The sequence below is a fragment of the Myxine glutinosa genome, chromosome 12 (genome assembly GCF_964187855.1).
Source record: "Myxine glutinosa chromosome 12, kmMyxGlut1.1, whole genome shotgun sequence".
NCBI lineage: Eukaryota > Metazoa > Chordata > Myxini > Myxiniformes > Myxinidae > Myxine > Myxine glutinosa.
The window spans coordinates 18,129,668-18,155,670 of NC_136272.1; the positions used below are offsets into that span (position 1 = coordinate 18,129,668).

A 26,003-nucleotide genomic window follows, 5' to 3' on the forward strand; every position below is an offset into this window, starting at 1 on the left:
GCAAGTCGAGACACGACCCATTTGATAATGATCTACAGTTTTAGACCATGGATGGAAATGTCGGCACTTTGGGAATGTCTTCCTGTACGAGGCTCGAGCGTGATATTTGGCGGTGCCGCAAGCGCTTTCATTAAACGAACTTCATCGTTTCGTTTTTAATCGTTTTGTGCACCGACTCTTCTTCCTCATTATAAAGACCTCGTCCCGTTTAGACCATGTCTGCCGTCGTCCTAATTACTGGTCTCTCTCTCCCTTTCTCTCGGTCTCCCCTTCACTTCACCACCTCAGCGCCATTTTTGTCTTCCCGCCCATTCCTCGCGCGGCTTTTCCCTTGTCTGTCTCCGAGGGGGCGGGTCCGAGCGAGTCACCTCATGACGGTCTCCGCACAGTTTCCACCATAGCACGGGTCGTCTTGCACTCATGGATGTGGCGCGAACACTTGAGGGAACACCCCTCTGCGAGCACGAACACCGAGACCACTTAACATCATCGAATTGGATTTTTTCTCTGTGTTTATTTGTCACGAAAAACGAATGAACTTTCGTGGAGTTATTTAGTTTTTGTTCCTCTTCCTCCTCTTCTTCTTCTGATTCCTCTTCTTCTTCGTTTGCTCTTCACCACGGTTTGGATGTCTCCCCCTCCTCCTCCTCCCTGCCCCCCTTTACTCCCAACGAGTCAGGTCGAGCCCGCTCGCCATTCCTTGATTATTAACGCGTTCCCACGAGCATCCGTGACGGTAGGTTTACTAGTCCCGGTCTCACAGTCCATCGAGATTCGGCCTCAAGGTGTCCTTCCTACGTCCGAAAGGTGGGAAAGGTGTGATTCGTGCGGACTCACAGACCTGCAGGGGCGGGGTCCAGGTTCAGGAGGGGGAACTGGTTTGTGGTTACGATGTAGGAGGTGGTTTGTGGTTACGATGCTCGTACTGATGGCGTGTTTTCGACTAAATATTAATAATATGTTCAGGTAGGCGGGAAAGCACGGTAAGTAAGTGCGGCAGGTACGAATCGCGTTGATGGAATTTAAAATCGTTTCAACGTTTTATCCTTCCAGTCTTGCCCCCCCCCCCGCCCCCGACGTGTCTGCTCCTTTTCTGGGGGTGATGGGTGTTTATGGTGGGAAATGCGTGTAGAGGCGACAGGTAAATAATGCAGGTGTCGACAGTGTATGTAAGGGGAGTGGGATAAGTCTGGTCGGAGGCCTAATTGACGGACAGGGGGTCACTTTTGGAGATGGGGGTGTAATTCATGGGGAGGAGAATGAGTCTGGGGTGGGGGGTAATTTATGGAGATTGGGAGGGTCTCATTCACGGGGTTAGGATGAGTCTGGGGGGTAATTTATGGAGATGGGGGTTTAATTCACGGGGTGGAAATGAGTCGGGAGGGGGGGGGGGGGTAATTTTTGGAGATGGAGGTGTAATTCATGGGGAGGAGAATGAGTCTGTGGTAATTTATGGAGATGGAGGTGTAATTCATGGGGAGGGGAATGAGTCTGGGGGGTAATTTATGGAGATGGGGGTGTAATTCATGGGGAGGGGAATGAGTCTGGGGGGTAATTTTTGGAGATGGGGGTGTAATTCATGGGGAGGGGAATGAGTCTGGGGGGTAATTTATGGAGATGGGGGTGTAATTCATGGGGAGGGGAATGAGTCTGGGGGGTAATTTATGCAGATGGGGGGGTGTAATTCATGGGGAGGGGAATGAGTCTGGGGGGTAATTTATGGAGATAGGGGGTGTAATTCATGGGGAGGGGAATGAGTCTGGGGGGTAATTTATGGAGATGGGGGTGTAATTCATGGGGAGGGGAATGAGTCTGGGGGGTAATTTTTGGAGATGGGGGTTTAATTCATGGGGAGGGGAATGAGTCTGGGGGGTAATTTTTGGAGATGGGGGTTTAATTCATGGGGAGGGGAATGAGTGGGGGGTAATTTATGGAGATGAGGGTGTAATTCACGGGGAGTGGAGAGACTAGTGAGTCTAGGGTGGGGGGGGGGGGGGGTAATTATTGGAGATCTTGTAGGTAAGCACGACTACGGTGGTATTAAGGTGCGGATGAAGGAGAAGAGTTGCCAGCGCCCTTGAGAGCGGCGTCAGACCTTCAAGGACAAGTAAACAGAGACGGGAAAGGTGGAAAGTAGATTGAAGGAATGGAATAAAGGTAAAGGGGGAAATAAGGGGGTAAAATGTCGGGAAACTGCAATGAAATGTGGAGTGAAAAAGACGTTAATGGTATTGATGGTAAACGTGGTAAACGAAAGAGAAGGGGGGAAAAACGGCGAAAGGGAAGTTGCTGATCTGATGAGAAAAAGAGGAAGAGTGGTGGGAAACGAGGGTGGGGGTAAAGAGGGGGGTCGAGGCTGCAGGGTGGGAGTTGGGGGAAGAGGAAGAAACGGAGAGCAAACTGCGGTAGTTGTAAGGACCGACTCGGCTGTCGGAGGGAGGGATGCACAGTGCGCATGCGCGTGCCGCCGCCGCCGCCGCTCCTCGATGCCATATTGGAATGAGACCCGGACGGCGCTGCCAAAGTGCCGCGGATCCTTGCACGGTCGCCCCTTTGAGACCCCGGAAAACTGCGCGGGGGGCTCTGGAAAGGTAGCCGCGGGTCTCTCCCCGCACCAAGCAAGCGCATTGTTCGCGTTCCCGCCGCTTTTACTGTTTTAGTCTGTGCTGGCGCGTCCGGAAAAGCTTTTTTTCTGCGCGATATTTGGTCCCCGACACCCACCCCTCCCCCTAACCGAGCACCCCTACCCCCAGCACCACCACCCGCCCGACCTCCAGCAGCAGCAGCCGCGCCTCGTCTTCTCAACTTCGCTGCGAAGAGCATACAGTGCGCGGCCCGGACGCGCTTCCATCCTCGCCTCCTTTGTCGGGTTTTTTTTGGTATTGTTTTTATTATTTATTTAACCCCCCCCCCCTGCCCCCCCCCCCGAGTTGTCGGACAATCAAAGTAAGATTTATTTATTTATTTCGGTTTTTATTACTCCCACCGCCACCACTCCTTGCTTGTTTCCACTCTTTGCAAGTTTTGCGAATCGTTCGTTATTCCCCTCCCACCTCCTTCTCCTTTCGATCGCTACTTGGTGTTTCGTTCTTTTCCCTCCTTTTTCCCCACGTTCTGCTGATTCACGGTCTGTCGTAACCTTCAAAAGTGCGTTTTCCGAGCCTCGCGGATGTGCGATAGTCGCGGGGGGCGTCAGGGGGGGCGTCGGGGGGCGGGGCCACCTCGCCTCGCCTCGCCTCGCCCCGCCCCGCCCCGCCCAGCCCCGCCCATCAACGGTCCCTCATTTGAGCCTGTTCTACAGCTTTGTTTGTTTATTGAAATGCCGTTCTTAAGTGTGGTAAATGAGGTTGCGGGAATAATGAGTTTTTTTTAATTAGAGCACCGAGTTGTACTACTGTGGTTAAAGTTCACCTTCAGTGTTCTCTTGATAATTATTAGTGACGCAAATCGAGGGACTTCCTTCTTGATAACTCGTGCTCTGAAGCGATGCGATGTAGCGGCAGGTGGTTTGCGAGGCGGTTTATCCGTACTTTTCCTGAATTTATTTTCGAAATCTTTGGTGGGGGAGGGAGGGACACGAATGGGGGAATGCAAGTGTCTGGTAATATGGAAAAGGAGAGTCTGAGAGGGATATGCGAATGGGAGGGGAAAGGAGTTGGGGTCAAGGCCCGTTGCAATGACCCCACACCACGTGCTTCTGTTCGATTTGAAGCCGTCGTCGAGATTTTATTTTTTATTTGATGAAGGAATTGTGTAATACTAATAAATATCCTGCTTGTGGATATTAAAAGTTATTGTTTTCCTTACAATATTCAAAGTTTTTGTGATCAAAGATGGGACTTGATTTTAGGTTAATCCAATCACGTGGTTTCCGCCGACCCGGACCCTGTCACCTGGAAACGACGTGCGATTTGCGTGCGGTCCGTGCTCACAGTTAACGTTCCTCAACTATAACGAGGAACTTCGTTTGAGGATGTTCATGTCGCACAGCGTTCACGGCCAGGCAAAGTACGATTAACGGTGACCACAAGGGGGCGGTATCCCGCCGCCGCATTCCCGAGGTGCGCGATGCCGCGGATTCCCGCTGATGCTCCTCGAGCACACGAGGGCGATGGAAAACGAGCTCGGATCGAAGTAGCGCTTTTATCACGTGGTCTTCTCCATCGAGGTCGCTCCGCAGTCGAAGGTGACGCCACCAGACATTTATGTGACGTTTCCTTCAGTTCTGACACAAGTGGTTGGATCAAAAATCGTCGAATTTGTCGCTGCCGCTGCCACTACCACCCATCCGTAGTACCACTGGGGTCCTTGTGTGTCTGCAGCGGTGCTCATGACTGTACACCGATGTCTGTCTGCAGCGGTGCTCATGACTGTACACCGATTATGGCCTCGTTGGCATGGCGGGTTTTATCTGCAGTAGTAGCCGGTTATGTAACTTTCAATACTGTACAGTTTTGGGGGTAAATTCAAAGAAAAGTACCAGCTCTGAGTAAGTATTTCAGGTGTGCAAGTGTTGCGGCACCGTAATAATGTAAAAACACCTGATATAACAACATTCAGTCCGACAGGATGGTGTACAGGTAGGGCACTTACCTACCTACCAGTACCTACCTACTTTGTTCTTCAAATAATGAACCGGGCTCTTATAGAGTATTATAGGGTCATGACTAGTATATGTTGATCTACATGCATGGGAATTAGATCTGATTTAACTGTGTTTTAAATGACTCCGATGAAGAGGTACATTATCTGGTTCCATCTAAGTGCCAGGTGGCCCGATCACCTCTTGGAAAAAGCCCCGAGATCCTTGAGTTCTTGCGTCACCATGTTGTGAATACTCGGACTTATTCATCTCCACCAATCCGTTGTTCATCTTGTTCGGCATGTTCAGCCTGTGGGCCTTCCTTATGTCCTCCAGGCTTCTCTAAGTGAGATCGTTCAGCATTTTCTCCACACGTGCATCCTATCACGATAGTTACTCCAGACGGATCTAGTGGCCCTCCTCTGGACATGTTCTAGTTGCTGTATATCATTCAGGAGATATGGTTCCCGTGCTACTGATGTTGACGGTGTTGGTGTGAGTTAGTCAGTCACAATTTTGAGGATACAGGTCACAATTTTGAGGATAGAGGTCACAATTTTGAGGATAGAGGTCACAATTTTGAGGATAGAGGTCACAATTTTGAGGATAGAGGTCACAATTTTGAGGATACAGGTCGCAATTTTGAGGATACAGGTCACAATTTTGAGGATACAGGTCGCAATTTTGAGGATACAGGTCGCAATTTTGAGGATACAGGTCACAATTTTGAGGATACAGGTCACAATTTTGAGGATACAGGTCACAAGTTTGAGGATACAGGTCACAATTTTGAGGATACAGGTCACAATTTTGAGGATACAGGTCACAATTTTGAGGATACAGGTCACAATTTTGAGGATACAGGTCACAATTTTGAGGATACAGGTCACAATTTTGAGGATACAGGTCACAATTTTGATTCTTGTATTTCCTTGAGCCCGATTTGCATTCAAGAGCTGAACAATTATGGGTAACCATTTTGAAGTTGCCACTCTTTCTAAATGCTTAATATTGGGCTTAAACGACTATTTGAATTCCAGATTTCATGCCAGCCACGGCAGGTTAAAAGTGCCCGCCGAGCAGAACCGGGTCACTGAAAACACACAGAGCGCATGCACGAAAGGCCTAGTTGGGATTCATACGTCATTTCGAAAGTCGCATATTTGGGGTCTCCTGTGTGGATCAGTGAGTATGGGCTGGGCCTTTCTCTGGCATACTTTTCATAACCTCTCCTGTGAATACGGACTGGAACTATTTATTGAGTATCTCTGCTTTGCTCAAGCTGTTGCTACTGAGGAATCCTTTCCTATTCTTCGGTGACGCAATTTCAGATGACTCTTGCACTTTGCTTTTGACAAAGGCCCATAATCTTTTGGAGTTAACTTTTGAAATTTTCATTGACCACTTCCTCCATGTAGTTCTTCATGGTACTCCTTATTTGATACTTCAGATGCTGTTTTACTCTCGTATTGAATCTTCTTCATTGTTGGTTGTCTTTGCTTTTGGGTAATCCTGTTGTTTCCTTTTGATTGCTCACCTTGTTTGTTTGTTTGTTTATCCACCGGTGGCCCTTTCTCCATGATATCATCTTTTATGGTACTCTCTCGCATTATTTATAGTAACTTGTTCCTCAGTTTTAACTAAAGTTCATCAACAGTTCTAGAAGTTTTCTCTCCAAATTTGTCACTGAAGGCCTTAATGTCTTGCCTAATGCACTTGGCGTTGGCCTATTTCCACAAGAATATTTGCCTACATCTTGGGTAGAGGGCAGAGTCGAGCATCACGATGCTGTTACCAATGGGTGGAAGTTTGAAGCTCCGGTTTGTCGTGACTATAAGGTCAAGGGTTCCATTCGCTGTCTAGAACCCAGACTAGACCTTTCAGTTGTCTCGTCTGGGTTGCACTCTCTCCCTTGGCTTGGTGCCACTGCATTTGAACGTTGTGCATTGCTTTTCCTTCAAATATGACCGCTGATTCATCATCCCGTGGAAGTTTGAAGCTCCGGTTTGTCGTGACTATAAGGTCGAGGGTTCCATTCGCTGTCTAGAACCCAGACTAGACCTTTCAGTTGTCTCGTCTGGGTTGCACTCTCTCCCTTGGCTTGGTGCCACTGCATTTGAACGTTGTGCATTGCTTTTCCTTCAAATATGACCGCTGATTCATCATCCCGTGGAAGTTTGAAGCTCCGGCTTGTCGTGACTATAAGGTCGAGGGTTCCATTCGCTGTCTAGAACCCAGACTAGACCTTTCAGTTGTCTCGTCTGGGTTGCACTCTCTCCCTTGGCTTGGTGCCACTGCATTTGAACGTTGTGCATTGCTTTTCCTTCAAATATGACCTCTGATTCATCATCCCGCTGTAATGCTCGTATCTCACACGTTTTTGTTTCTCCACAAGGGCGAGGCTTGTGGAAGAGCAAGGTTAACTTGACAGTGGGGTAGTGGGATAACAAGTGGGCACAACGAGCCACAGAATAAACAAACAGGAAAGGAAAAGAGAGCGGAGGGGAGGAAACACTAAAATCGAACAAGTATGAGGGTTGGGTTAGTCAGAGTTGATGGGGGTAATAAAGAGCACTAGCAGGGTACCTGGCTCCGACAAGTTTGTAGATGTCTCACTTCAAATGAGCGTTGTTTTTTTGGAAGTCACTGCTCATGTACAGGTGAATATATTTCAAAATACCAATTCCAATCACGCACTCTGTCCACCTAACGATTGTCCTTCAATTCTGGTCAAAGCACACCGATTTCTGCTAATGTCCTTGTCCACCTTATGAAGTGTGTCCAAGACCATCCATGGGCCTGTTCATATACAGATAAAAGGTCTAGTCTCGGTTCTAGGTAGAGAATGGAACCGTTCACCTTACACTCATAAATAAGAAAATCCCCAATATATGTTTTGTAAATTGTAGATTTGATTTCACAATATTACGTAGAGAAGCAAATTAGTTGTAGATTGGTCATAGTTTTGGTCAAACCGGTTTGGGTTGGGCCATTTAGTTATATTGGTTTGGGTTGTGGCATTTATCAATGAGGATTTTAGTCCTAGAACAGAATTTCAATTGGATACAGTTTACAAATAGAATGGCACTTAGTAGAGTGTATGCAGCGCCTTCAGAAAGTATTCACACCCCTTGACTTTTTCACATTTTGTTGTTACAGCTTGAATTTAAAATGGATAAAATTTAGATTTCTTGTCACTAATCTACACATAATACTCCATAATGTCAAAGTGGAATTTTGTTTATAGAAATTTTTACAAAACAATTAAAAATGAAATGCAGAAATATCTAATTTACACAAGTATTCAGTCTCCTGAGTAGAAGCACCTTTGGGAGAGATTACAGCTTTGAGTCTTCTTGGGTATGTCTGTATCAGCTTAGCACATTTGGATTTGGGAAGTTTCTCGCATTCTCCCTTGCTGTCTGGCTGCTCTCCCATAAAGCCTAGATTTGTGAAGTGCTGCAGAGACTGTAGTCCTTCCGGCAGGTTCTTCCATCTCAGCCAAGGAACTCTGTAGTTCTGTCATAGTGGTCATTGGGTTCTTGGTCACTTTCCCGGTTGCTCAGTTTGTTCGGACAGTCAGCTCTAGGAAGAGTCTGAGTATTTCCCTATTCTTTCCATTTCCTAATGATGGAGCTCAGTGTCCTCTTGGGAACTTTCAAAACTCCAGAAATTGTTTTATACCCTTCCCCAGATCTATGCCTCCTCACAATGCTATCTCGGAGTTCGACAGACAGTTCCTTGGACGTCATGGTAGAGTTTCGGCTCTGACATGCTCTGTCAACTGTGGGACCTAATATATAAAAGTGTATTTCTTTCTAAATCGTGTCGAATCGATTGAATTGGCCACAGGTGGACTCCAATCTAGTTGTAGACTACTCAAGGATCATCAAAGGAAATTGGATGCACCTGAGCTCAACTAAAATGTCATCGCAAACGGGTTGAATACTTATTGACTCGAGACATTTCAGCTTTTCATTTTCAGTTGTTTTGTAAGGAATTCTAAAAAAAACCAAATTTTACTTTGACATTATGGTGTATTATGTGTAGATCAGTGACAACAAATCTCAATCGAATTCATTTTAAATGCAGGCTGTAACACAAGAAAATGCGAAAAAGTCAAGGGGTGTGAATACCTTATGAAGGCTCTCTCTTTGCCTCCATCAGGCTCAACAGTTTACGTTTTGTATCCCACTGATCAGTCGGATCTGGATCCGGACCTGAACCAAAATCGAATCGGCGTGTTCTTGTCACCTATCAAACAAACCCCTTCACCAAGTTTCATCCGAATCCGTCCACAAAATTTTGAGATATCATGCCATATATATCTCTCTCTCTGAAAATACTGTCTGGATAACCCTCCCATCCACTTCCTCAACAATCCTCTCCAATAAGTTCTGTCACTCAAGATTTTGGGTTTCACTATCTGCCATGATCTTTCCTGGGAAAACCACATTTCCAAGCTGGCCTTCGAAGCTCGTTGACGACTGGGCATCCTCCATCATGCGAAGTCCTTCCTTGTCACACCTGAGCTCCTCACCACATACAAAGCTTTCTTCCGCAGCTCAATGGAATACTGCTCTCCCCTCTGGGCTGGTGCTCCTGCCTCACACCTAGCTCGGCTTCACGCTGTTGAAACCAAAGCTTTCAGAATCATTGGAATCTCCTGCGATGAAGCTAACTCCGAGCGCCTTTCACTCACTCACCACAGGCAGGTTGGTGGTCTTTCTGTCTTCTACCGACCCCTCTCCGGCCTTGCTCCCCCAGCTCTCTCTGGGCTCTGTCCCCCAAATATTCCTACAGGTCGCACAAGATCTGCCTGCAACCCTCTTATGGTTAAACTGCCAAAATCAAGACTCTCTGCTCACCTTCACTCTTTCATTCCTCTTTTCTCCTGCCTCTGGAACAAACTCCCCCACTCTCTTCAATCCCACTCCTCCCTCCAGGTCTTTAAAACAGCTGATCACCACCATATCTTATCTTCCCCCATCCAAAACCTTGATCTTTTCTACCCCTGTTAATTCAACCCAGATCCACCTTTTTGAAATACCGACTTCTTTCCTGGAAGTCCTAGCAGTGTTCATTTGTTTTTTCCCTGTCCCATCAACACCCCCCTTCCCCTGGCCCTCCCCCCAAGCCCTCTCCCTCCCACAGATCCCCCAATGTCCCTGTTCTCTCCCGTTGTTGTGCTTGTGTGCTTCGCTCTTTCTCCCCATCTTGTCTGCCGCTCCCTTTATTGTATGTTTTATGTTTTTTTTTGTGATTAATGTTAGCTCTTACACGAGCCTCGATGTTGTATACAAATATATATATAATCGGATCCAGATCTTCATCAAAATCAAATCAGTTTGTACACCTTCGGAGGCGAAGGTATTTAAGTTTTATTTAATTGAATACAGTATTTTTCCAGAATCTTTACAGCATCCAATTCTTGCAGACAGGTAGCTTTGATGGAAAACCTTCTGATTGGTTGTGCAATCCGAGAGCATCACATCGGAATTGCTGAAGTCATTCTTTTATGAGCAATATTTTTTATTATCGAGTGATCTGTGTGGCTCATATTTGCTTCCAGTTTGGTATAAGGAGGTAGAAGGTCGTGAATGCCATCAAATGATTGCAGTGAGCTCTTTCATCATACCTCACCCACTCATTACCTCCACAACTGAATGTGGATGGAGGTTATGTTTTCACCCCTGTCTGTTTGTCTGTCTGTCTTTATTTGTTTGTTTGTTTGTTTGTCTGTGAACAGGATATCTTAAAAAGTTGTGAAAGGATTCAGACAAAATTTGGCAGGGATGTAGTGTATGTGACACGGACGAAATGAATAGATTTTGGTGAAGATCCGGATTCGGATCCGGCTCGTAGAATTTTTAAAGTGATTCTTCACCATTGGGAGATCGGGCGACAAACGATACATAGCAGGATATCTGAAAAGGTTATGGATGGATTTGGACGAAACTTGGTGGACAGGTTGTGTGTTTGAAAAGGACAAATTGATTCGATTTTGGTGAAGATCTGAATATGGATTCGGATATGAGAATTATTTATTTTTTAAGTGATTCTTTACCATTGAGCGATTGTGTGAAAAGCGATATATAACATGATATTTAAAAAAGTTATGGACGACTTATGAATAAACTTGGTGGACGAGTTGGTTAAGTGACAAGAACAAGCAGATTAGATTTTGGTTCAGGTCCGAATCCAGATCCGGGCTATCGGTAGGATACAAAACAAACTGCTCAGCATGGCGGAGGTATGTGCTCTACTGAGTGACGAGTGACGTGCTGGTTATGTAAATGCAATAATGAGCAGCCAATCACCAAAAGGAAATGTGCGTAACGATTGTAGAAATCCCGGAAAGTTTCATAATTCTATTTATTTATTTATTTATTTTTCCTTGCAGCGCAACAAAGAAAACGTTTTTGTGATTATCGATATTTTCTACTGCATCCTCGCCCGTTTAATTTAATCTTTAATCCCCTTCAATCACACCTTTTGTTGTTGTTGTTGTTGTTGTTGTTGTTGTTGTTGTTTGTTCTCGTATAACTCCTCAACTCTGATTTTTGGCTAATATAAGGTATATTTGACTCAAATTTGGCCAAATATATATTTGGCTCAAACACACAATAAATAAATAGGTGTGAAATTCTAACACGATAATGGATATGTAAGTGACACTATAATGGATAGGTAAGTGATTGAGAGTGGTACTCGAGCTTTGGTTGTGAGATTGTTTTGCACAGCCTATTTAAAAGCTGATCTAAATTATACTGTATTGGTGATATTTGAGCTTCCTCCATGCCTTCCCTTCTCCCCATTGATATGCTTGAGCAGTGGTCCCTGACCTTTTTGGGTGCATGTACCCCTTTCCGCACCTCTGAAAATTTTGCGGACCACCATGCACGACTGTCATAGGGACAAACAGTTGCTTAGTGCTGATACTTCCCAGCTGATACTATGATGCAAGCAGGATGAACGACTGCCGTCCATAAATGGTTGTGTCTGACGTGCATTTAGTGTTTTCTATCACTTGCTTTTGCTAGGAGGCTAATGTTACTCCCCCACCCCGGCGCCACCCCACGGACCACTAAGGATGGCCCCACGGACCACAGGTTGGCCCCACGGACCACAGGTTGGCAGTCACTACACGAGTATGCTGCTCTGCTCTGTTCCCTATGTGTCCCTACCATGCGAAAAACCTTGTGAAAATTTCTTAAGGCATTGCCTTTGACAAATTTATCTGGAGCCATATGTTTATTATATACACAATAATAAAAAGCCCATCAAATATGACGGGTTGGAACAGTTTATTCGATGGTGCAGCCTTGTGAGCATGCCAAAGTCTGAAGCCTCGGCCTAATGTGTCAGGTGTGCTTATATCTTCTTTATTTATTCGAACTCATGCGGATGTAAATGAATGTGAGCATTGCACATCACGTGCAGCGAATTTCACCTCAGTGCGCCTTGTATTTATTGTTATTTAAAACCAAAATACTTCTGTACGCCGCCCTTGAGGCTCGGTTTGCAAGCCACCGTCTACAATTCCAAAAGAAGAGACATAATTACTCTTTCATGGAAAATGTTTTTCAACTTTGTTTTATCCTCAAAAATAGACCGTAGTAAACACACATTCATGTTAAAATATTGGTCGTTAAAACTTACCCTTATGGAGGGGGACAGACATCTGTACAAACACACGACAAACACAGCACTTGCATCTACTTCCTGCAAATATTGTACAAGATCATGAACACTTAAATCTACTTCCTGTGAATAATGTACAAGATCATGAACACTTACATCTACTTCCTGTGAACAGTGATCATGAACACTTACATCTACTTCCTGTGAATATTGTCCAAGATCATGAACAGTTAAATCTACTTCCTGTGAACAATGATCATGAACACTTATATCTACTTCCTGTGAATATTGTCCAAGATCATGAACAGTTACATCTCCTTCCTGTGAACAATGATCATGAACACTTATATCTACTTCCTGTGAACAATGATCATGAACACTTATATCTACTTCCTGTGAGTAATGTACAAGATCATGAACGCTTACATCTACTTCCTGTGAGTAATGTACAAGATCATGAACACATACATCTACTTCCTGTGAATTATGTACAAGATCATGAACACTTACATCTACTTCCTGTGAACAATGATCATGAACACTTATATCTACTTCCTGTGAACAGTGATCATGAATGCTTACATTTACTTCCTGTGAGTAATGTACAAGATCATGAACGCTTACATCTACTTCCTGTGAGTAATGTACAAGATCATGAACACATACATCTACTTCCTGTGAATTATGTACAAGATCATGAACACTTACATCTACTTCCTGTGAATAATGTACAAGATCATGAACACTTACATCTACTTCCTGTGAACAATGATCATGAACACTTATATCTACTTCCTGTGAATAATGTACAAGATCATGAACACTTCCATCTACTTCCTGTGAACAATGATCATGAACACTTATATCTACTTCCTGTGAACAATGATCATGAACACTTATATCTACTTCCTGTGAACAATGATCATGAACACTTATATCTCCTTCCTGTGAATATTGTACAATATCATGAACACTTACATCTACTTCCTGTGAATTATGTACAATATCATGAACACTTACATCTACTTCCTGTGAATAATGTACAAGATCATGAACACTTACATATACTTCCTGTGAACAATGATCATGAACACTTCCATCTACTTCCTGTGAATAATGTACAATATCATGAACACTTGTATCTACTTCCTGTGAATATTGTCCAAGATCATGAACACTTACATCTACTTCCTGTGAATATTGTCCAAGATCATGAACACTTACATCTACTTCCTGTGAATACTGATCATGAACACATATCTACTTCCTGTGAATAATGCACAAGATCATGAACACTTACATCTACTTCCTGTGAATAATGGACAAGATCATGAACACTTACATCTACTTCCTGTGAACAATGATCATGAACACTTATATCTACTTCCTGTGAACAATGATCATGAATACTTACATCTACTTCCTGTGAACAGTGATCATGAACACTTATATCTACTTCCTGTGAATATTGTCCAAGATCATGAACACTTACATCTACTTCCTGTGAATAATGTACAAGATCATGAACACTTACATCTACTTCCTGTGAACAATGATCATGAATACTTACATCTACTTCCTGTGAACAATGATCATGAACACTTATATCTACTTCCTGTGAACAATGATCATGAACACTTATATCTCCTTCCTGTGAATATTGTACAATATCATGAACACTTACATCTACTTCCTGTGAATAATGTACAAGATCATGAACACTTAGATCTACTTCCTGTGAGTAATGTACAAGATCATGAACACTTACATCTACTTCCTGTGAGTAATGTTCAAGATCATGAACACTTACATCTACTTCCTGTGAGTAATGTTCAAGATCATGAACACTTACATCTACTTCCTGTGAACAATGATCATGAACACTTACATCTACTTCCTGTGAATATTGTACAAGATCATGAACACTTACATCTACTTCCTGTGAACAGTGATCATGAACACTTACACCTACTTCCTGTGAATATTGTACAAGATCATGAACACTTACATCTACTTCCTGTGAACAATGATCATGAACACTTACATCTACTTCCTGTGAATATTGTACAAGATCATGAACACTTAGATCTACTTCCTGTGAACAATGATCATGAACACTTACATCTACTTCCTGTGAATATTGTACAAGATCATGAACACTTACATCTACTTCCTGTGAACAGTGATCATGAACACTTACACCTACTTCCTGTGAATATTGTACAAGATCATGAACACTTAGATCTACTTCCTGTGAACAATGATCATGAACACTTATATCTACTTCCTGTGAATATTGTACAAGATCATGAACACTTAGATCTACTTCCTGTGAGTAATGTACAAGATCATGAACACTTACATCTACTTCCTGTGAATAATGTACAAGATCATGAACACTTAGATCTACTTCCTGTGAACAATGATCATGAACACTTATATCTACTTCCTGTGAATATTGTACAAGATCATGAACACTTAGATCTACTTCCTGTGAGTAATGTACAAGATCATGAACACTTACATCTACTTCCTGTGAGTAATGTACAAGATCATGAACACTTACATCTACTTCCTGTGAATATTGTACAAGATCATGAACACTTAGATCTACTTCCTGTGAGTAATGTACAAGATCATGAACACTTACATCTACTTCCTGTGAGTAATGTACAAGATCATGAACACTTACATCTACTTCCTGTGAGTAATGTTCAAGATCATGAACACTTACATCTACTTCCTGTGAACAATGATCATGAACACTTACATCTACTTCCTGTGAGTAATGTTCAAGATCATGAACACTTACATCTCCTTCCTGTGAACAATGATCATGAACACGTATGTCTACTTCCTGTGAGTAATGTACAAGATCATGAACACTTACATCTACTTCCTGTGAACAATGATCATGAACACTTATATCTACTTCCTGTGAACAATGATCATGAACACGTATGTCTACTTCCTGTGAGTAATGTACAAGATCATGAACACTTACATCTACTTCCTGTGAACAATGATCATGAACACTTATATCTACTTCCTGTGAACAATGATCATGAACACTTACACCTACTTCCTGTGAATAATGTACAAGATCATGAACATTTACATCTACTTCCTGTGAATAATGTACTAGATCATAAACACTTACATCTACTTCCTGTGAACAATGATCATGAACACTTACATCTACTTCCTGTGAATTATGTACAAGATCATGAACACTTGCATCTACTTCCTGTGAACAGTGATCATGAACACTTACACCTACTTCCTGTGAATAATGTACAAGATCATGAACATTTACATCTACTTCCTGTGAATAATGTACTAGATCATAAACACTTACATCTACTTCCTGTGAATACTGATCATGAACAGTTACATCTACTTCCTGTGAACAATGATCATGAACACTTACATCTACTTCCTGTGAATTATGTACAAGATCATGAACACTTACATCTACTTCCTGTGAACAATGATCATGAACATTTATATCTACTTCCTGTGAGTAATGTACCAGATCATGAACACTGACGTTTACTTATTAACCAACCAATGTACAGAATCATGAACACTTATGTTTACTTATTAACCAACCAATGTATTGGATCATGAACACTTACATTTACTTGTTAACCAACCAATGTATAGGATCATGAACACTTTCATTTACTTATTAACCAACCAATGTACAGGATCATGAACACTTTCATTTACTTATTAACCAACCAATGTACAGAATCATGAACACTTATTAACCAACCAATGTACAGGATCATGAACACTTATGTTTACTTATTAACCAACCAATGTACAGGATCATGAACACTTATGTTTACTTATTAACCAACCAATGTACAGGATCATGAACACTTATGTTTACTTATTAACCAACCAATGTACAGGATCATGAACACTTATGTTTACTTATTAACCAACCAATGTGCAGGATCATGAACACTTATGTTTACTTATTAACCAACCAATGTACAGGATCATGAACACTTTCATTTACTTATTAACCAACCAATGTACAGGATCATGAACACTTATGTTTACTTATTAACCAACCAATGTGCAGGATCATGAACACTTTCATTTACTTATTAACCAACCAATGTACAGGATCATGAACACTTTTGTTTACTTATTAACCAACCAATGTACAGGATCATGAACACTTATGTTTACTTATTAACCAACCAATGTACAGGATCATGAACACTTATGTTTACTTATTAACCAACCAATGTATAGGATCATGAACACTTTCATTTACTTATTAACCAACCAATGTACAGGATCATGAACACTTTCATTTACTTATTAACCAACCAATGCACAGAATCATGAACACTTATTAACCAACCAATGTACAGGATCATGAACACTTATGTTTACTTATTAACCAACCAATGTACAGGATCATGAACACTTTCATTTACTTATTAACCAACCAATGTACAGGATCATGAACACTTTCATTTACTTATTAACCAACCAATGTACAGAATCATGAACACTTATTAACCAACCAATGTACAGGATCATGAACACTTATGTTTACTTATTAACCAACCAATGAACAGGATCATGAACACTTACATTGACTTATTAACCAACCAATGTACAGCATCATGAACACTTATGTTTACTTATTAACCAACCAATGTACAGGATCATGAACACTTACGTTTACTTATTAACCAACCAATGTACAGGATCATGAACACTTATGTTTACTTATTAACCAACCAATGTACAGGATCATGAACACTTATGCTTACTTATTAACCAACCAATGTGCAGGATCATGAACACTTATGTTTACTTGTTAACCAACCAATGTGCAGGATCATGAACACTTATGTTTACTTATTAACCAACCAATGTACAGGATATTAACACTTACATTTACTTATTAACCAACCAATGTACAGGATCATGAACACTTATGTTTACTTGTTAACCAACCAATGTACAGGATCATGAACACTTATGTTTACTTATTAACCAACCAATGTACAGGATATTAACACTTACATTTACTTATTAACCAACCAATGTACAGGATCATGAACACTTATGTTTACTTATTAACCAACCAATGTACAGGATCATGAACACTTATGTTTACTTATTAACCAACCAATGTACAGGATATTAACACTTACATTTACTTATTAACCAACCAATGTACAGGATCATGAACACTTGTGTTTACTTATTAACCAACCAATGTACAGGATCATGAACACTTATGTTTACTTATTAACCAACCAATGTACAGCATCATGAACACTTACATCTCTTTCTCAATTTGAGCGATTTAAAAAAAATTCAGAATCAAAAGCCATAGTTGAGCTAACAAACAGGGGGTCAAAGGTTAAACACACTGACAGCAGGCCATTGGCAAGCATTCGGGGACTGGAGGGGGACAAGTTGCAGCCGCTGTCCTGACAAACTGGAGTTCCTTTTGGGATTGGACAGAGGGGACAGGATTCTACAGGTGGTGGAATAAATCTTGAAACGACGGTAGAGAATAGAGGAAGGCTTTGAATCAAACATTTGGTGGAGAACAGGGGCAGAAATAAAATAATCGCCTCCCCCTCTCCATCTATATTATTATGTAATTCAAACAATAAATAATTCTGACATGACATCTACTTCCTGGGAATAAGTTCACATATTCAAACATGATATCTACTTCAGTCTTTCGATGAGAAATCAAAGTTTGTTACCGTTGTGATTTTGCAAGCACTGTCGTGTTTATAAATTTGAGGAAAGATGGGAAGAGGGTGCGAAGGGGTTCAGGTTGGCAGTGCAGTGTGCCATCTTCACCTCCGCCACCAAAGGTGGGTGGAGGTTATGTTTTCACCCCTGTCTGTCTGTTTGTCCATTTGTGAACAAGATATCTCAAAAAGTTGTGGATGGATTCAGACGAAGTTTGGCAGAGATGTAGCGTATGTGACAAGGACGAAATGATCAGATTTTGGTGAAGATCCGGATTCGGATCCGGATACTATAATTTTTTAAGTGATTCTTCACCATTGGGAGATAGGGCCAAAAACGATACATAGCAGGATATCTCAAAAAGTTGTGGATGGATTCAGACGAAGTTTGGCAGAGATGTAGCGTATGTGACAAGGACGAAATGATTTGATTTTGGTGAAGATCCGGATTCGGATCCGGATACTATAATTTTTTAAGTGATTCTTCACCATTGGGAGATCGGGCCAAAAACGATACATAGCATGATATCTCAAAAAGTTGTGGATGGGTTTGTACAAAACTTGGTGGACCGGTTGGGTGTCTGACAAGGAAGGATCGATTCAATTTTGGTGAAGATCCGGATCCGGATAGTATAATTTTACAGTGATTTTTCACAATTGGGAGATCGGGCCAAAAACGATACATAGCAGGATATCTCAAAAAGTTGTGGATGGATTCAGACGAAGTTTGGCAGAGATGTAGCATATGTGACAAGGACGAAATGATTTGATTTTGGTGAAGATCCGGATTCGGATCCGGATACTATAATTTTTTAAGTGATTCTTCACCATTGGGAGATCGGGCCAAAAACGATACATAGCATGATATCTCAAAAAGTTGTGGACGGATTTGTACAAAACTTGGTGGACCGGTTGGGTGTCTGACAAGGAAGGATCGATTCAATTTTGGTGAAGATCTGGATCCGGATAGTATAATTTTACAGTGATTTTTCACAATTGGGAGATCGGGCCAAAAACGATACATAGCAGGATATCTCAAAAAGTTGTGGATGGATTCAGACGAAATTTGGCAGAGATGTAGCGTATGTGACAAGGACGAAATGATCAGATTTTGGTGAATATCTGGATTCGGATCCGGATACTATAATTTTTTAAGTGATTCTTCACCATTGTTAGATGGGGCCAAAAACGATACATAGCAGGATATCTCAAAAAGTTGTGGACGGATTTGTACAAAACTTGGTGGACCGCTTGGGCGTCTGACAAGGAAGAAACGACTCAATTTTGGTGAAGATCCGGATCCGGATAGTATAATTTTACAGTGATTCTTCACAATTTGGAGATAGGGCCAAAAACGATACATAGCAGGATATCTCAAAAAGTTGTGGACAGATGATTTTGATTAAATGTGATTCTGTATTGTGATTTTTCTGGTCTACTCTAGGATACAAAACGTAAACTGTTCACCTGATGGATGTATGCTCTCTACTGAGTGCCGTTCTAGTTAGATTTGAATTGATTGTTAGACCTTCTTTGGGGGTGGGACCAAATGGCCTTAAAAGAAGATGTGGGTTGAAAAGCCGTGCGTTGTATTTTAAGGTCACATTATGTGCAATCTGGATTGTGCTTTGTTGTACTTGTTGATACTTTGCGCTGGCAGTTACTGTATATGTATGGGAGGTTGTTTAAAAAAAAATAATTTTTTTGAGGTATATTAATGAGGGATGGTTGGGGTTAAAGTTATGACATGTTGGGCCTGGAGAGATGGGTCCTAAACCAGATGAGAGATCGTGAAGCCCAAAAAAAAGGCTGAGAGAGGAGTTTGACTGTTTGGTTGACGTCACCTTTGAAAATTACAAACGTTATTTTTTTTTTTTTTAAACGGTGTTCGAAGGTTCTTGGAGGAGCTTTTATATCTACGAATATCACACGCAGGACAAAGGCATTAGTTGACTTCAGCATACTCCATATGATTTAAGGATGGCCAACAGCATGTTGTACATGGGATTTTAACCTGGGTTCCCTGGTTCAGTGAGAACACCAACAGGCCAACACTTCACTTGTACATGCTACTTGTAACGGTTATGGAAGTCTTCATTAGGCCGCTATATATTATGCCGTTGGTGTAAACTGTCAGGAGAGCAAGTATACTTTTCAGATCTGAAAATTCACCTGATGTGCAGGAAAAAAAAATCACTTCTCGTTATAAGAATACTTTTCTTAAAAATTTATTGAGCGAAACTTTAGCCAGACTCGGGTGCGTGATGGTTTGAGCGTCTGCCCTGAGTCTGTGAGGTCTACGGTTCGAATCCAATCCCGGCTGAGTTGTACCCAAGACTTTAAGAACGTTACGTGCTTCTTCCTTGTTTGATGCTCCGCATTTAAAGAGGATAGATCACGGACAAACATCCATAGGATAGCAACCATTGCACACGCTTGATAGGCCTTATGGCCTCCTGTGTTAAAGTTCCTTGTAAGGGAACTCAAAAAACAAAGCGACACATTTAATTCCAAAATAAATATTCCTTCCCTCAAGCATAAGTAGTAGTTTTATAGTAGAGACTAGTAGGCAGTAGGGGTACCTGGCATTGCCCGGTGCTGTTCTACTAATCCTTTTGGCATTCAGAGTAAATCAATTATTTTTTCTATTTTTTAGTGGGGGCTTGAAACACTTACCTACACCTACAAATGAATGAGGGTCAGGATCATTTAATATTACCTTTCACAAAGCTACAAAGGTTATAGGCACTACAGAGCGATTTAGAAAAAAATCAAAAAAAATCCAATATTTTCAAATTGTCAAATTTGTTTTTGCTAAAACACTCCCGACACTGATTGATGAACCTCTATGTTTGACGAAGATCCGTTTGGCCATCTGAGAAAAATGGCGACAGACAGACAAACATCTCTCTTCTATATCTATTTATCTATTTATTATATATGTATATAAAATAAAGTTTTTGTTTGTTTGTTTGTTTGTTTGTCTGCACGCGCTAATCTCCTGAACGGTGAAAGATAGGAGGAAACCTCAAAAACAAAAAATGTCGGGAGGTTATAGGCTAGGTGGCGAGGCAGGTCGAGGCCGCCTCGGCCGGGCTGGGCCCATTTCGCAATTAAAAGCTGAGCTGAATTATAGTAGTCAATCTTCTATGGCCGCGAGTAAAAGTTGAATTGTAGTAGTCAATCTTCTATGGCCGCGAGTAAAAGCTGAATTATAGTAGTCAATCTTCTACGGCTGCGAGTAAAAGTTGAATTATAGTAGTCAATCTTCTACGGCCGTGAGTAAAAGCTGAATTATAGTAGTCAATCTTCTACGGCCGCGAGTAAAAGCTGAATTATAGTAGTCAATCTTCTATGGCCGCGAGTAAAAGTTGAATTATAGTAGTCAATCTTCTACGGCCGCGAGTAAAAGCTGAATTATAGTTGTCAATCTTCTACGGCCACGAGTAAAAGCTGAATTATCGGAGTCAATCTTCTACGGCCGCGAGTAAAAGCTGAATTATAGTAGTCAATCTTCTACGGCCGCGAGTAAAGGTTGAATTATAGTAGTCAATCTTCTACGGCTGCGAGTAAAAGCTGAATGATAGTAGTCAATCTTCTACGCCTGCGAGTAAAAGCTGAATTATAGTAGTCAATCTTCTACGGCCGCGAGTAAAAGCTGAATTATAGTAGTCAATCTTCTACGGCCGCGAGTAAAAGTTGAATTATAGTAGTCAATCTTCTACGGCTGCGAGTAAAAGCTGAATTATAGTAGTCGATCTTCTACGGCCGCGAGTAAAAGCTGAATTATAGTAGTCAATCTTCTACGGCTGTGAGTAAAAGCTGAATTATAGTCGTAAATTCATTCAAAAATAACAAAAAATGTCGGGACGGGCCCCGGGAAGGTTATAGGCTGGGTGGCGAGGCCGGTCAAGGCCACCTCGGACCGGCTGGGCCCATTTCGCAATTACAAGCTGAGCTGAATTATAGTAGTCAATCTTCTACGGCCGCGAGTAAAAGCTGAATCATAGTAGTAAATTCATTCAAAAAGAACAAAAAAATGTCAGGACGGGCCCCGGGAAGGTTATAGGCTAGGTGGCGAGGCCAGTCAAGGCCGCCTCGAACCGGCTGGGCCCATTTCGCAATTAAAAGCTGAGCTGAAGTGTAGTTGTCAATCTTCTACGGCCGCGAGTAAAAGCTGAATTATCGTAGTAAATTCATTCAAAAATAACCCGGGCAACGCCGGGTGCATTCGGCTAGTATAGTATATAATATACATGATTCCGAGACATTTTATTAGCTTCGGCCGAAGCAGTGTATGTGTGAGTGCATATTTTACTATAATTCACTTTCAGATCTACTGTAATCCCTGGAAAATACCCTGGAAAGGCTTTACATTGTTAAACGCTCAGTCGTGTTTTGTTCCAAGGAATTTTTTTTTTCTTGTACAAGAAATTTTGTTACACATTGCGTGCTTCACTTGGACGTTCACATTCTTGTGTGCTTCTTGTTTGAGTTCGGTGATGATGTGATGTTCTTGTCAGCTCCGTTTTGAAATGAAAGGGCATGCGGTGCTCATATGGTTGGTGCCAAGTTGATTTTGTTCAGCATAGTTTGCCTGCAATAGGTGCCCCCCTCCCGAGCCACCTTCAAACTCTGCAACAGAGGTGCTGAGATTGAAGCCTAATGAAGATGTTATTAGTTGCTTAGTGGAGCATCAATTTGTGTTGCAGGAAGTTTATTGGTTTTACTGAACGTTTGATTACCTAAATTGGCACTCCGTTCACAGCGGCCACGGAATGTCAGATTGTCAGCATTTTCACTTTATTACTTCTTAACATCCAGAGGCACATTCCTTAATGACTTGACTGTGTCGATGGCCATCTTGTTTGTATCCACAAGGACACTTTTGCTGGATGGGCGTACGCATGGACGTTCACTTTCTAATGAGGACACATTTATATAGCTCGTGATTATGCCCGGCCTTCACTTTGGCCATCCAGCGTCTGATAGGTTGCTGGGGTTTGATGCTTATTATCGATCTTAATTAGCCTCTTGTGTATTCACCTTTTGTCAAAGCAAATGAGCATAATTGGACCCCACTGTTGGTGTTTCACCTGGCTGCTTTTGGAATGCCGATTTGAAATCACTGGCTTGCTTTTTAACCTGATGTTTGGTGTGTGAGGTTTAGTGTAACTGCGATTCCATGTGAATCTGCCCAAAGCTATTTTGCTTGGTGAAAATGGGACCATAAACCTGAAAAAAAAAAGTCTGGTTTCCCATGAGATCTTAAAGAAACCTGATGAAAATATTATTAGATCTTATGATTGTTATTCTGTAAGAGGAGTCGTTGAAATGCACCCATTTACCTTCTTGTGCCGCGTCACGTTAACGGGGTTCGACTGACTCCAAAATGGTGATATTGAAGGGAGTGCACCCTCGGGTCGTTCTCCATTTGTGTTTGCTGTACACACAGATATACTTTATTACAGGTCGTTCATTCTCAGATCTACGTGAATCTGTATATACCCCTTACTGGCTCAGTATTGTTAAATGTTCTGTATTTTTACCTCCGCCACCAAAGGTGGATGGAGGTTATGTTTTCACCCCTGTCTGTCTGTCTGTCTGTTTGTCTGTCTGTCTGTGAACAAGATATCTCAAAAAGTTGTGGATGGATTCGGACGAAATTTGGCAGAGATGTAGCGTATGTGACAAGGATGAAATTATTAGAATTTGGTGAAGATCCGGATTCGGATCCGGCTACTGGAATTTTTAAGTGATTCTTCACCCTTGGAAGATGGGGCCAAAAACGATACATAGAGGGATTTGGCGAAAAGCCATATATAGCATGATATTTAAAAAAGTTATGGACGAGTTATGACTAAACTTGGTGGATGAGTTGGTTAGGTGACGAGAACAAGCCGATTAGATTTTGGTTGAGGTCCGAATCCAGATCTGGCCTGTCAATGGGATACAAAACATTAACTGTTCAGCCTGGCGGAGGTATGCACTCTAACGAGTGCCGTTCTAGTTGTTTTTATTGGTGTTTATTGGTGTTTCTGTGTTTTGAAATTTTGCATGTGAGCCACATGAGATCCTTTTTTTTTTTTTTTGTAGACCTCACTCAAAGATTTCTGAAAGAGTTTTAACCGTTACAGTTGTTAGATCAAATGCTCAAGTACTAATGTTTTGCTCACTCGAATAAGCTGTTAAAGTATGGGTGTTGAGGTGTAAAACGTCAATAGAGGTGTCGTGCCACCTTTTACCGTTCTTGAAGCACTGCAGCATGGCAGCAAGGACGAGAAAGCACAAGGGAATTGGAAAGAACTGGAACAAACACACGATAGACCTGACACGAGACTAATAAATGCAAGAAGCAAGCCGGAGCAGTAGCATAGCTGTGAAAAAGGCCGAGTTAGTACGAGGTACGGTTTGTAATAAACATTGGCCTTTCAGGGGAGTGAGTCTATTGAGAGCCAGGGCCTCATCTTCCTAAGGGATAGCCTGAAATGTGCCAATTGTCTTGATCTCAGAAGAGCTTGAATTGTATCTATCCACTAATTAAAATTAGCAAAAGACAAACGAACAACTTGCAAATTGCAGAAATAATAAGCATCGTCGTGGAAGGACCTGAATTCAGGGGGAATGCTGAAATTCTGATTTTTATGTGGAATCGGTTTTGAAAAATGGAACTGGACAAGCACCGTTGTTGCAGATCACAACTCAAGGGAAGTTGCTTTGCAGTAAGAATCTGACCACAAGAAAAAAGAGGAGAATTGGTAAGAATGTCCCAACTTGATAGATAAGTAGACTTGCACTTGATATACAGGTCTGGCAGGATAGCCTAGCCTGGGTTCGAATCCAGACCATGTTATAAACTGTCATCCTAGTGTTTCACAGGCAAGGTGATTCATCAATGCGGGTGGCCCATCTGCCGGCATTCGTTGGTGGACATTACAGATCCCAAATGTGTTCTTTGTGAAGAGTAGGCGAGCCATCAGCACCATGGACAAAATCCTGCCCTAACCAGCAGATAGCATTGCACAGCCGTGCCCTCAGCTAATGATGCTGCCCCGCAGCCTTGTGCTGCATATGAACAAAGAACACTAAGTGTGCAATTATTTATACAAATATTCAGATTCATTCTTTGAAACTGATAAGTTTTTGCTTAATTGAATGGAGAATGGATGTTTGTTTTATCTGACGAAACTATCCTTTCAGGAAATCTTGTTGTGGGCCGGTTTATGATAATGGTGAGACCCCTTTTCAGTCTTGTATGTATGGCTGAACCAGGTGCGTTTGTGGATTACGTTAAATTGATTGAAGATACAGCAAGAAATATGTCGTGCATAGCATGATACTTGCGAAATCCCTAAAATAAGTTGTTGGCCTATGTTGACCTCAAAAATATTTGTTGGTTGAAATCAGTGACCTGGTATGCAAATCCTCTTCAAGTTTCAAGTCAATCGGATGGAAATTGAGGATTTTAGTAATTTGACAAAGTTGGTGACCTTTGGCCTATGTTGACCTATTGACCTTTTGACCCCAAAAACAATAGGCTTCTTGCTTATGACCAACTCTACCACTTGGTGAAGTTTCCTGAAGATCGGTTGAAAATTGTGACCTGTAGGCGACTGACATACATACATACATACATACATACATACAGACAGATAGACAGACAGACAGACAGACAGAACCACAAACGCAACCGACCAATATACTTGAAAAATCTTCGATTTTCACAAGTATTAATTTATTTTGCTTCAATTACAGTCGACTCGAGTTTGGTTAAAATTATGTAATGTCGATGCATTTTTCTATTTATTCATTTTGGATGGACTATTTTCAGGCTTAAACACTTGAGTAAATTTACTCCGCGCACACAAAACAAAAAGCAGGTTTAAGCAATTTGTTCAATTCTGTCTGTTTGTCTTTGTGTCCACAAACATCAGTTTATGATCAAGGAATAATTTAAATTCAATTGAATGTTACATTTTGAACATGAATCTGAAAATGAACCTTTACTTCAGCAGTATTTTGGCTCTGAA

At 41.7% G+C, this 26,003-nt stretch overlaps 1 protein-coding gene across 6 annotated transcripts in view; it reads left to right on the forward strand.

Annotated features, from left to right (window-relative positions):
- Positions 1-666: 666 nt before the first annotated feature.
- Positions 667-26,003, forward strand: part of SFMBT1 (Scm like with four mbt domains 1) — a 90,683-nt gene continuing 65,346 nt past the window's right edge. For 2 of the 6 annotated variants that reach the window (XM_068133149.2, XM_068133155.2), the window contains exon 1: positions 2,451-2,591. The gene's annotated coding sequence lies outside the window, so the exon portion shown is untranslated. Of the gene's footprint in view, positions 808-2,137; positions 2,158-2,450; positions 2,592-2,770; positions 2,880-4,051; positions 4,187-26,003 lie in introns of those variants that run through there. The other 4 variants (XM_068133150.2, XM_068133154.2, XM_068133151.2 and 1 more) reach the window with 4 other exon arrangements.